Here is a 12,823-nt window from a genome sequence, read left to right on the forward strand (position 1 = left end):
TTAGATGAATACTTTCATTCATTTTATTTATGGGTGCTTCTTTTCTTTCCTCCTTTTCCTTCTTTGGATATCAACTTCTTTGTGCAATTTGGCTATCTTAACTGGTGTATTGCATGGTCCAAAATTATTGTGTGTATTCCTCGGGTCTCCCTTGGTGAGTTATCGAGGCGTTTTCGGACAAGGCTTCATCCCATCAAGTATCTTTGCTTAGGTTTTCTATGTAAGAATTGGTATTCCGAGTATCTCTTGGGGTATTGTTCAGCGATGTATTGAAAATCGTTGGGTTAAAAATCTCTTTTACTTATGTATCCTTCTGGTGGATCATTCCGTGATGTTTTCCTCGCAGGTCTACCGTTGTGTAAAATTCCATTAAGTCTGAGTAGTAACTGAGTGGTAGTTGGATCTTTTGATATGGATAAGATTTTACCGCAAGTGGGCCTAACTGTACAGACGTTAGACGAGGCCTTTGTCAGTAAGGTCTTTTCAACTGTGCGCGCGTGTTGTCTACGCGCCCACTTGGTTTGGATTTTTCAACTTCCCACGTGACGTGTCACTTTTTTATTGGACCTCCGATTTTTCTGGAAATCTCGATTTTAACCCTAACCGCCACAGGCGATTAGTATAAATAGGTCGTTTTCTCTTCTTACATATCATTCTTCTCTTATTCCTTCTTCTTTTTTTCATATTTCTCTTATATTTTCGTCTATCTTTTATACTTTAATGGGTTCTTCGTCAACCGGTAAGAAATCCGGCAAGGGGAAGGGTAAGAAGAAAACCAGTGGGTCCTCTATTCATGATTTCGTCATTAAGTGGTGTTGGTCCGGCTATGAAACTATTATCTCGTCGTATCACATATCTCCGTTGTGGGGGCCGAAGTTCCCACAGAGAGGTAGCACTGCCATGGATGCTCCTCCGGGCAAGCTAACTCTGTATTCTGAGTTTTTTGGCCATGGGAATTTTCGTCTTCCTATTACCACGTTTGTTCGTGATGTTTTGTTATACTACATTTTGCATATTACCCGGGTTCATCCGCTGGGTATGATTCGTTTACGTCATTTCGAGTTTTTTGTCCTAGTCAGCTTATTGTGCCTACTTTGATAAGTTCTTGGTATTCTACAAGATGTATACCAAGGGTGGTTGGTATGGTTTCCTTCTTCGTGACAAGGAAGTAACTTTCGTCAGAGATGCTCTGTGAAGCCTCCACTAATGGAAACAAAGGTTCTTTTTCATTAACACCAGTGCCATTCCCATACCAATGAACTACCGGGATCCGTCTGTTCCCATTGAAGATGAGCCTCCGCGCGATTTCCAAGATCAGTATTGGTACAAGACTCTTACCACGCGGGAGACTCCTCTGTGTTTCATTCAAGAGTATGCTTTGGTTGCTGTTGGGACGAGTCAGATTTGGTCTCGGCCTCACAAGACTCCAATCTATGGTTGTGACAGCCTTTGTAAGTGTTGTTTAATTTTGATTTGTTGTGGGTTTTCGGTGAATCTATTTTTTCTGTTATACGTAGCTATGGACAGTGTCATCAATTATCTTTTCAAGGATGGACCTGAAATCATGACTCACCATGATTTGCTGGAGGGGGAAGTCCCCATTCTTGAGGAAACTCGCGAAAATTTTTTGTTTTCGTTAGTTGTTGCTGAGGGCGCCGGTGAGCCGATTCTTAACCCCCGGCCTTTAATTGCTATGGTCGCGGATGGTGTGCAAGTGATCCTATCGACTAGTGAAGAGTCTAAGAATTCACCGCGCCACTCTCCTGATTCTCACGATTTTCATTTGGAAGGTCCACTATCACAGTATATTGTTGATGTCATTGGTTCTCCCAGCAAGAAGGCTAGTAAAAAGAAGAAACGTTAGGAGAGTCCTATTGTTGATCATGTTTGTGTTGAGTCTGTGAAGCCGACTGCGGAACCTGCTGCTTCGGAGAGTTCACTTAACCTGGACCTTATTTCTCCTATCAGATAAAAGGCTAAGCTCAGTGAGAAGCTAGCGGAGAAGTCTTCTTCTTCCGCAGGTTTGACTTTTGGTATTTCTTTCTAGCCTATGTTTCTGTTCTAACTTTGTATTCTTGTAAGCTCAGTGAAGAAGACTATTAAGTGGGTCGTCTGGTGGACCCGTTTTGAAAGAAAAGGTTGTTCACCAACCCTCCCCGCCTCCTGCTGTTGAGGAAATTCCTATCAATATGTCATCTCAGTCTCCTTCGTCTATTAGAGATGCGGAAGCTGAAGAAGAGGAGGTAGAGATTGTTCAGGAACATGAGGACGTCAGTAGCCGTTTGCCTACTCCTCGGCACTCAACTTTTCAAGATCCTTATTCTGTTCGGGTTGATCCCATTGTTGGTGATGTTGGTGTTGGCGGGAGTATTCTTGGTCCTAGTGATAGTGGAAGTGGTTGACATGGTGGCGATGGTGGTGAGGTGGGGGTCCTTTCTTTGGCCCACATCCTCGTGGTGATGGTGGTTTCTACGTACGCTTTTGGATTCTTACTCCTCGGTATCGCTTTCAGGATCTTGGAGTGTGCAAGATTTTCTCAATCATTGCTTCCCTCACGCGGAGGTTGATTATCAACGTGGTCATGCCCGGGATAACTTATATGATGATTACAACCGCGAGAGGTTATTAAAGGAGGCTGAAGATCACCGCCGGGAAGCGCAGACTGCTGAGTGGAACTTGGCCATAGCTCACTAAGAATTGACATCCGCTCAGGCCACTCATAGTGAAGTTGTGAAGCACTTGGAGGATTCTTGTCAACGCGAGAATGTTCGACTACTAGGTGTCCGGGACAAGCTCCGGAGGGTGGAGTCTAAGTTGGAAGTGTCTAATGATGCCCTTGCCGTGCTACGGGAGCATGCGGCGGCTCATGAAGCCGTTGTGAAAGATAAAGACACCTTCATTGCAGACCTTACCCCGTCCTTGGCTACCCGTGATGGTGTTATTCAATAGAAGGATGAGGAGTTGGCTCATGTGCGGGCTGAGTTGGATGAGTTGAGGGTGGAGGTGACCTCCAAGGATGTGCAGTTGGAGACTCTGGCCAAAGAGAATGCATTTCTCCAAGCTGTTAGGGACGGCCAGGCGGATCAGCTCCGCATGAGTGATCTCACTATCCAAGCTTTGCAAGCGGATCAGAAGTGGCTGATGGCCGACTTCGTCCGTGAGGCATGTTCTTGTTTTATCTTTAAATAATTTCTTTACTAATCTCTTTCGTTCATAACATTATTATTGCCTCTCAAATCGTTGGCCGAGTTAAGGATGGTCCCGAGCTTACCGACTACATCGCGGATCTTTTGGCTGCAACTCGTTAATCTAGACGGAAAGCTGGTTTCCAGAAGGCTCACGATCTTCCTGCCACTGATCGCCCGTTGACCGACTTCGCATAGCACAAGATCGATTGTGAACAGAGATATAACGACCTGCAGGTGAAGTATGACATCTTATCTTTTGGTGTGGTCAAGACTGTCGCCAAGCTAGCTGAAAAACCTGACGGGTTTACTCGACTTAAAGCTGCTTTTGCTGGGCTTAGCGGGCCTTCTGGTAGTGGCCATGGTGGTACTGATGGCAGCGGTGATGAAGACGATGATGATGACGAGCATGAGGAGGAGGATGAAGAGATGGTGGACTACGATTGAGATCGTAGTATTAGTTTGTGATCTTTTGATGGTTGGGTGCGGACTCTGATATGCCGCTGACCCAGTTTCGTTAATCTATGTTTAGTGTAAATGTTTTGAACATGTTGGATGCGGACTCAGATGTTCCGCTGATCTCGCTTTTTTGTTTCTCAAGGGTGCGGATCGTCGGTTCCTCTTATGTTAATAATATAACCCGTTTGGTATATTTTGTCTGACCATTTCAATTTTGCTTTTCTGTTACGCGTTTGTTGTCAGCGTCATAAGAATATGTTGAAAAGTTAAATAATAAGAGAGGATTTCATTAAATTGAAACAAAAATGGCCCTTGGCCCGTTTAGTACATGGTCTTTGTTTTCAAAGGTAGCACTTCCGCAGCTGCACTGCGTTCCATGTCCTTGGGATTGGTGACCCATCTAGCTTTTCTAGGGAATATGCCCTTATACCTAGTATTTGGGAAATCGCATAGGGGCCTTCCCACTTTGATGCCAACTCTCCTGGTGGCTCCGCGTTGGATGATTCTCTATTGTGGAACACGTATTCACCGACTTTGAACGTGCTTGTCTTTACCCTACTGTTATAATATTTTTCGAGCTGGCGTTTGTATTTTTCTTCTTTAATTGCTACCAGTTCTCTCCTTTCTTCAAAAAGGTCTAAATTCAAGCGCAATTCAGACTCATTGTCTTTTTCGACCAGTAGTACCCTGGCGGAGGGAAGCCCTATTTACGCTGCATCATAACTTTTGTCCCATAAGTGAGACTGAATGGGGTTTCGTCGTGGCTTATTCTCTTCAGAGTTCTATATGCCCATAGTACATGTGGTAGTTCGTCTACCCATCCGCCCTTTTTAGTCCCAATTTGGATTTAATCCCTTCTAGAATGGTGCGGTTGGCCATTTCTACTTGGCCGTTGCCTTGCGGGTGTGCAACCGATGTGAACACCTGTTTTATTTGAAGTTCCGTGAGCCATTCCTAAAGAGACTTTTCTATAGATTGGGTACCGTTATCACTGACTATCGTCTAGGTAGTCCGATGCGACATATGACGAACTCCGTATGAATATTTTGATCATGGCGGTACTGATGGATGCTAAGGGTTTTGCTTCGACCCACTTTGTGAAGTAATTGATTGCGACTACCAAAAATTTAACCTTTTGGGGCACTTCTGGGAATGGGCTCATAATGTCGATGGCCATTTCTGAAATGGCCATGAGGAAGACAATGGAATCAGACCATTCTTGGGTCGGAGGGTATTTGGTGCATGCCGTTGGCATGAGTTGCACTTCCGCAGTTCCTTCACGACATCTATGTGCATGCCTGGCCAGTAAAAGCCGACATTGGTGATTTTGCCATGACCATCCTGGGCCCCGCATGTATCCCACAGATCCCTTCATGGATTTCCCGTATCAGGTAATTAGCGTCTTCGGCGTCTAAGCAGTGTAGTTGCGGACCTAAAAATGATATCCTGTATAGGATCCCATCTTTCATCTGATATTGCAATGCTTTTTGTCGTATCTTCTGAGCCTCCACTTTTTCCTATGACAATATACCTTCTGCGAGGTATGTCTTAATGGGATTCATCTATGATTCTTCTAAACTATGTGTGATGCAGACTTGTCTCGACGGAACTGATGGTTTTGCCAATGTTTCTACTCTGACTTCTTTGGCCAGGTGTTTGAAACTGGTTGCTGCTAGCTTGCTTAGCATGTCAGCTGACTTTTTTCGCTTCTCTTGATGTGTTTCACTCTACCGGACTTTAATTTTCGGACCAATTGTTTAGCTTGCTCAAAGTATGACACCATGACTCCGTCTTTAGCTTCGTATGAACCATTGACTTGGTTGGCTATGAGCATTGAATCAACTTGTTCTTCGAAATGTTGTGTTCCAGATTTGTAAGCTATGCATAGCCCAGCTAGAAATACTTCATACTCCGCTTCGACTTTTGTGCTTTTAAAATCCAGGAGGATAGTACATGTGAACTCTTATTTACTTGGGCTAACTAGTTTCATTCCGGCCCCTGATCCATCGTCGTTAGGTTCTCCATCGGTGAACAACAACCATGCCTCACTTTCTTCAATGGTCACAATAAGTTTTTCTTCCTCTTAGCACTCATCTTCCTTCTCGGAAGATACCTCCGTGATGAAGTCCGCCAGAACTTGTCCTTTGATTATTGGCCTGGGTTTGTACTAGAGAGTATGTTCTCCTAGTTCAATGGCCCGTTTTGCAGTCGTCCTGATAGTTCTGGTTTCCGGAGCACATTTTGAATTTTGTAGTTTGTCAACACACTGATTGGGTGGCCGTGGAAGTACATGCGAAGGCGCCTTGACGCGTATGCCAGTGCTAGGACCATGTGTTCCATGATGGAGTATCTTGTTTTCGCATCTGTGAGTGTCTTGCTGACGAAATAGATCGGTGTTTGGATCTTTCCACGATCTACTAGTAGCACTGCTCCTGTGCTTTGGTTGATGTGGACAGGTACATAATTAGCTCCTCGCCTTTCTACGGGACAGTCAGTAGTGGCAATTCGATCAGACATTTCTTTACTTCTTGGAAAGCTTGTTCCACCTCTGATGTCCATCGGAACTGTGATTTTTTTATGCAGTTCCGCAACGTAGACACGAACGAGAAGGACTTGGTGGCATGATTTACCACGAATATGTTCATTACCACCGGTCTCCCATTTAGGGTTTGTACCGCTTTTAGTGACTTTGGAGAGGGCATGCGGGAGATTGCTTGTACTTTTTCAGGATTGGTCTTAAATCCGTTTTTTGTGAAAATCACCCCGAGGAATTTGCCTTCTTCCATCCTAAACGAGCACTTGCTCGGGTTTAATTTCATGCTGATCTTACGCAGCTTCTGGAAAGTATCTTCGATATCCCGTAACATTTGGTCTTCTTATAAGCTTATAATGACCAAATCGTCCATGTATATGTAACAATTCGGGTTTTCTTCTTGTATTTATACCCGACCCGTTTAAGGGTTCAGGTCACAAATTAGATAAAACCGACGCATATATTGAGTATATTTTTTTATTGTTATAGTTTTTCTTTTATTATTTAATAGTTAAACATTTAAACTTACAAGAAGATGACAATTCCCACTCGAACTCAAACTTTAACCCATTCTCGTTTCCACCTATAAACTCCAGGGACCTATTATGTAAGTTCTAATATTAAAATAACTTATTATAACCCAAACCACCTCCTGGTCCGACCAGTTGACCCAAAAACCCGACCCGCGCACCCAAAAGTCTTCAAAACCTCCAATTCCCGCTCGTTTATGATCGATTAATTTAGGCATTTGGCATATTCCATCGAATAAACGCGTAACCGACACCTAATTATAGTAGGAGCGTGTAATTAGTCCGTGATTTGATAAACTAACCATTTTAAGCCTAAACAAACCCTAATTTCGTGATCTATATAACCCCCTTGTTATGAACCAATTAAACTTGCAGAAACCTTCTACTACCCGTCGCCAACAATTCCCCTAAACTCAATTTCATTTAAAACCCCAACCCATCACCTAATTAAACCCATTTTGGCCGCAACCTAGCTCGATCAATTACACCATTGAGCCAAACGTTTTAATTCAATTAAAAGGTACGTATAGAATCGCGATATGCCATAGATCAATAGCCCTAAACTTGTTTGATCGAACATGAACCAGATTATCCAATTGATTAATCTAGGGTTCATGTCCCATTAAAGACGCGTTTATAGTTTTTCAATCTGCAAGTTTAACAACTGGCCAGGTTGGCTTAGTTGGTTGGTTCATTGATTGGTAAAGACTGGGTCGCGGGTTCGAACCCGACCCAGCACATTTTTAAGCTTTTATTTTTCTTTCTTTTGTTAACTTAAGGGTTTTGTTCCTTTTAATATTATTAAATAAATCTCTACACAATTAATCATTTAAATATTATTAACCGACACTTTAAGCCGTTTTTTCCGTCATCCTAAAACCCGGTTTTCTTTTATATATTGTTATATAGAAAAAATATATTAAGTAATAAATGATGTTTTTCTTAAAACCGAACCTCTAGGTCTCACGAAACCCGGTTTTTATAGCTTTATATTTTTAAAAACTTTTTAATCAAATTTTTACATTTACTACATATAATACAATATGTTGATAAACCGAACTTAAATTAATAATAAATCTTCTTTTAAAACTCCACGTTAATTTATATATATTACAAATATTTATCTTAGTTATCAAACATAAATAATTAATAATAATGATGATTAAACACTAATAATAATAATAATAGTTATAATAATTATAATAATAACATTTATAAATATAACAATAACCATTATATTTAACGTTAATGTAACTTTCAATATTTCTAACCTCATCGAGACCCAAGATCCGTCATATTAAGTTGTCATTTATAGTTAACTCACTTTATTATTATTAACAACTAGGATTAATTGTTGGCCAATCTCGAGGAGCTTGACCATTTTCATCCTAGCATGTTTCTTTTATTATCTCGTCCCCGTTTATCCTACGCTATAAGATGAGTTTACATATCCCCCTTTTTCATCTTTTAAATTTTTGGGGGTGTCATGTATACCCTATTTAAATTACTCATTTTTATTTCCACATCTATTCAAAACACAATTCAATATATGTTTATGTGTGATTATTGCATGCTCTATGATAATGCTTTATGTGCTTATATGTTTATTTTATGTTTGGTGGTTGGTATCTCATCCTCATCTATCCTCATTTAGTATGATCATACATTTACCCAAGTACATTGATTTCGTATCAATAGGAACGGGTCCACATCTATTTAGTTGTTTACATTTTCATAAAAATTGTAATACTCATCATTTACATATGAATTGTGGTTTTTATCTATATATGTATCTCAACTAAAACTTATGTATTCTCACCAACATTCGTGTTGACAAACTTTATTTTTATACATGCTACAGGTACAAGTAATTTACAATGTTCAAGATCGAATAAATTAGTTTTACCTTAGGATATTATTCAAAATACAAAACATGATGTAATTGTTGTTTATTATTGAATTTGTGTACTTGTTAATGTTAATGAAATTAAATAATTATTGTCGCTTTAATTAGTGTATTTTGAGCTACTGTCCAATCAATACGTTACGCTCCAGCATGTTCCGCCTTTGGTCGGGGTGTGACAGTATACTTCCAAGTTATTTCCAATCTGTTCCCCGAACTGCTTGTCCATCAGGCATTGATAAGTAGCTCCCGCGTTTTTTTAATCCGAATGGCATCATTTATAACAAAATGTGCCTTTCTCTGTGTAGAAAGCTATCTTAATCTCTTTCTGCCATATGAATCTGATGGTAGCCTTTGTATGCATCCAAGAAACATTTGAAGCGATATGGGGCTACCGCGTCCACTTTCAGGTCTATCTCAAACAATGGGTAGTAATCTTTGGGACATGCTTTGTTCGAATCCTTATAATCAATGCACATTCGCCATGCTCCCTTACTTTTTGGTACCATAACTGGGTTTGCAACCCATGTCTGGTACCGTACCTCTATTACGATGCATGCTTTCAGCAGCTCACTCACATGATCATTCATTGCTTTGGTCTGCTCCAGACCCATCTTTCGTCATTTCTGGACAATTTGTGTGAATACTAGATTAACCTTCAGATCGTGTTTTTCTGTCTTGCACGTAACACCTACCATGTCAGCGGATTGCCATGCGAACATGTCCACATTTCTGAAAAACAGCTGCTTCAAGTGTGAAACTACGTCGCCTAACAAAGTTGGTCCGATGGTGATGGTTTGTTCCGCGAACTTGGCATTGAGCATCCATATTTCAGGTTCTATGTGACTTGTTGTCTTCTGCACCTTTGTGGGTTTTGACCTTTCCGCGATGTCATACCCCGACTTAGGGTCTAGGCGTGTGACCAATAGTTGTTACCTGGTATTGTAAATATATCAGAGTGCGAGTTGTTTTTAGTGGAAGACTTTGTTTATAAGAAAATATTTTTTTATTTTGAAAACTTCTCGGATATTAAGTATCTGAGTGCTTTCAAATAAAATACTAATTTATATCAAAAACTTCTCGGGTAGTGAATATCCAAATGTTTGATTTATAGATTTTGGTAAACTTGTTTACAATAATTAAATAATTAAAATGAGCCATATCCATATAGTGAGCCTCTAACTACATGAGTGGGTCTAATCCTTGCTACCTATACTATACTTGTTTTCCTGAAATGTTAATAAAATACGTTAGCATACATGCTGGTGAACACGTTAACACAAAATATTTTAATACTTAATTATCCCCTCAAGACATAACTAGGTCTCGGCCCAACGTGGCTTAGGAAATAATCAAATTCTGAAATCTAAATGACAATTACAAACTCCAGCTCAACTCAAAACCGCTTAGCAAACACCGCGGCGTTCGAGGTTACTTAGCTATCATCAGTGATACGTGATTACCCTCTCTCAGAAATTACTTAGGTTCGGCCCGTCATGGCAGATGCATAACCAAGTGTGGCATGGTGTGCCCACTGACTAACCACATATGAAAGGATCCTGACAAACGTATACGACAACCTGAGGGCCAGCGATTACTTTTGTTCCTAACGTTTTAGAGATACGTAATCTCATGTAATCAATTTAATTGACTTGATTAAACTAGTTATAAAAGTTTGGGGCGTATTCACTTTTGTTATGATCAGTGCAGTTCACTGATATACTCGTCTTCTTACCTCGGACCTATAGTACGAGAATAAAATACTAGATCAACGTCAACGATCTAGCTTTAGACTTTTAGTCTATTTGCATAATCACTACCTTGATAATCATTTCTCTTTTATAAAATACTTGGACCTTTAGTCCAAGAGGTTTCATTATTTAAACACTACGTTTCTTCTTCATGAAGAAACGTATATACTAAGTTTTTTTTATTTCTTAAGAAACATCATAAAATATTTATAATTATAAAGAAATAATAGTATATCTATACTCTCGTCTTATAAACTACATTTCACTTATTATATAATCAAGGTATAGACTATACCTTTAACTAGGGTCTAAGCTTTATATAATAAAATAATCGGGTATAAACCCTACCTTAAAACGTATTCGAGTATAATACTTAAAAGATGATTGGGTAGTACTTCTACTACATGTCGTCGGGTGTCTGGGAAACGAAACGTCGGAGCTCCGAGTGACGTCGGGACTCCAACTTGATGGCATGAACTTCGAGACGAACACCAAGTTTGGAACACCTTCATTGAGTGGACGGGCCCTTATACTTATAGTTGAGACGCGAAATACCTCTTAAGCTCCGATGAATCGTTATATGTAATGTGTAAGCACCTGGTTATTTTCTTAACTGGGCCATCAATTTCTAGCAAAGCTACCTGTAGCACCCCGTAACCGCAGCGGAAACGTAACCGGGATGCAACAGACACCTCTGATATCAACCACATTGTTAATAAAGAAAACTGAATACATTAATATACTTCAAATTACATTATCTCGTATTTCATTACCGTCTAGGTGATACACACATCATACGATACGATACATAATTCTATTTATTATAATGTATCCTAACATCCCGCACGCAAATCTTACACACATCAAGCACTTACCACGTAAGCAATCACTTCATCTTAATTGTACCTGAAAAGCATGTGAGAAAACGGGTCAACTACGAATAGTTGGTGAGTTTCATAATTTGAGTAAACCATGATAAATCAATATCAAAATATAATATTATCGATGTAATTATGCTGAGCCCACAAATGAAACCTCTGTTAACCCAGTACTGTACCCGTTCCGGGGGCAATGTTAACCCAGAAACACTTCTAGGGACATCTGGGGACACTGTTAACCCAGTACTGTTCCCATTCCGGGGGCAATGTTAACCCAGAAATGTTAACCGGTACATCTGGGGAGACTGTTAACCCAGTACTGTACCCATTCCGGGGGCAATGTTAACCCAGAAACACTTCTAGGGACATCTGGGGACACTGTTAACCCAGTACTGTTTCCATTCCGTACGATTCCCGTACAATCAAATATTTATAAATACACGCAAACCCATGCGTTCAGTATGTACTTAAACATTTCAATAGTAACATGCTTTCCGCCCCGGGAAAATATTTAAAAACAATTCAGAAAAAGGGGCTCGTGAAACTCACCTTAGCACATGCAAGCAGGTAACAACAATCATTATCAGTTAACACGTCCAATCTGTAATATGATCCATACGATCGTTATTATACAATTATTGTTTATATAATCTTTAACCGTGTTAACCGGTACATCTGGGGACACTGTTAACCCAGTACTATACCCATTCCGGGGGCAATGTTAACCCAGAAACACTTCTCCGGACTCAGATTGTGATATCGTTTAGAGTTTACTAGTCAAAATTAGTATTAGTCGTTTTTCCCGTTTTGCGTAGGGATGGCAACGGGGCGGTTTCGGGGCGGGGAATGCCAATCCCATACCCGCCCCGGTTTATAAAACCCATTACCAAAACCGTCTAAAAACCCGCGGGGACTAAACGGGGAATCCCCATCGGGTATTCGGGGAACCCGTCTAGCATAAATGGTTTTTAAACGGGCTAAATTCCCCGTGGGGATCCCCATTTAACCGTCGGGTTCACCGTTTAAAACCCGATTGTAAGAAAATGATACAAAATTACAATACAATATTAATACACAAAAAGTTCAATATCCAAACACATTACACATACAAAAGACATTATTAATACATAAAAATGTTTATTTCTCCCATCACAACGGAAATTAACTTCATGATTGATCCTTCTTACACGTCCATACCGCACCCATTCAACCATTCAAACACTTGTCACGCCGGATTGCTATGATAATCAAACATTAACATATTAATTGGAAACTATATAAGAATCAATGTTAAACCATATTAAAATGTAAACGATAAACCATATATATATGTATTACCTCAATACCATCGTCACAATCATATTCAATAGTTTGGCAATATGCCTCGGATTCTTCTGAACAAGTTGCTATATTCATATCACAAAAGTCAAAAGTTTATATAGTAGCTAAGTTAAAAATAAAAAATAAAATGTTTGTTTACCTTTGATTTCATTCAACAACCAACTTTGGGCGCACATTAACGCTTCCAATGTTTTTGGGTAAATGGCCAAATGGGAAAGTAGGAAACTGGTTTTAAACGGGTAT

This window comes from Bidens hawaiensis, unplaced genomic scaffold, assembly GCF_021521415.1.
Source record: "Bidens hawaiensis isolate Kalapana, Puna unplaced genomic scaffold, B.hawaiensis_p1.1 tig00048163_1, whole genome shotgun sequence".
NCBI classification, from domain to species: domain Eukaryota; kingdom Viridiplantae; phylum Streptophyta; class Magnoliopsida; order Asterales; family Asteraceae; genus Bidens; species Bidens hawaiensis.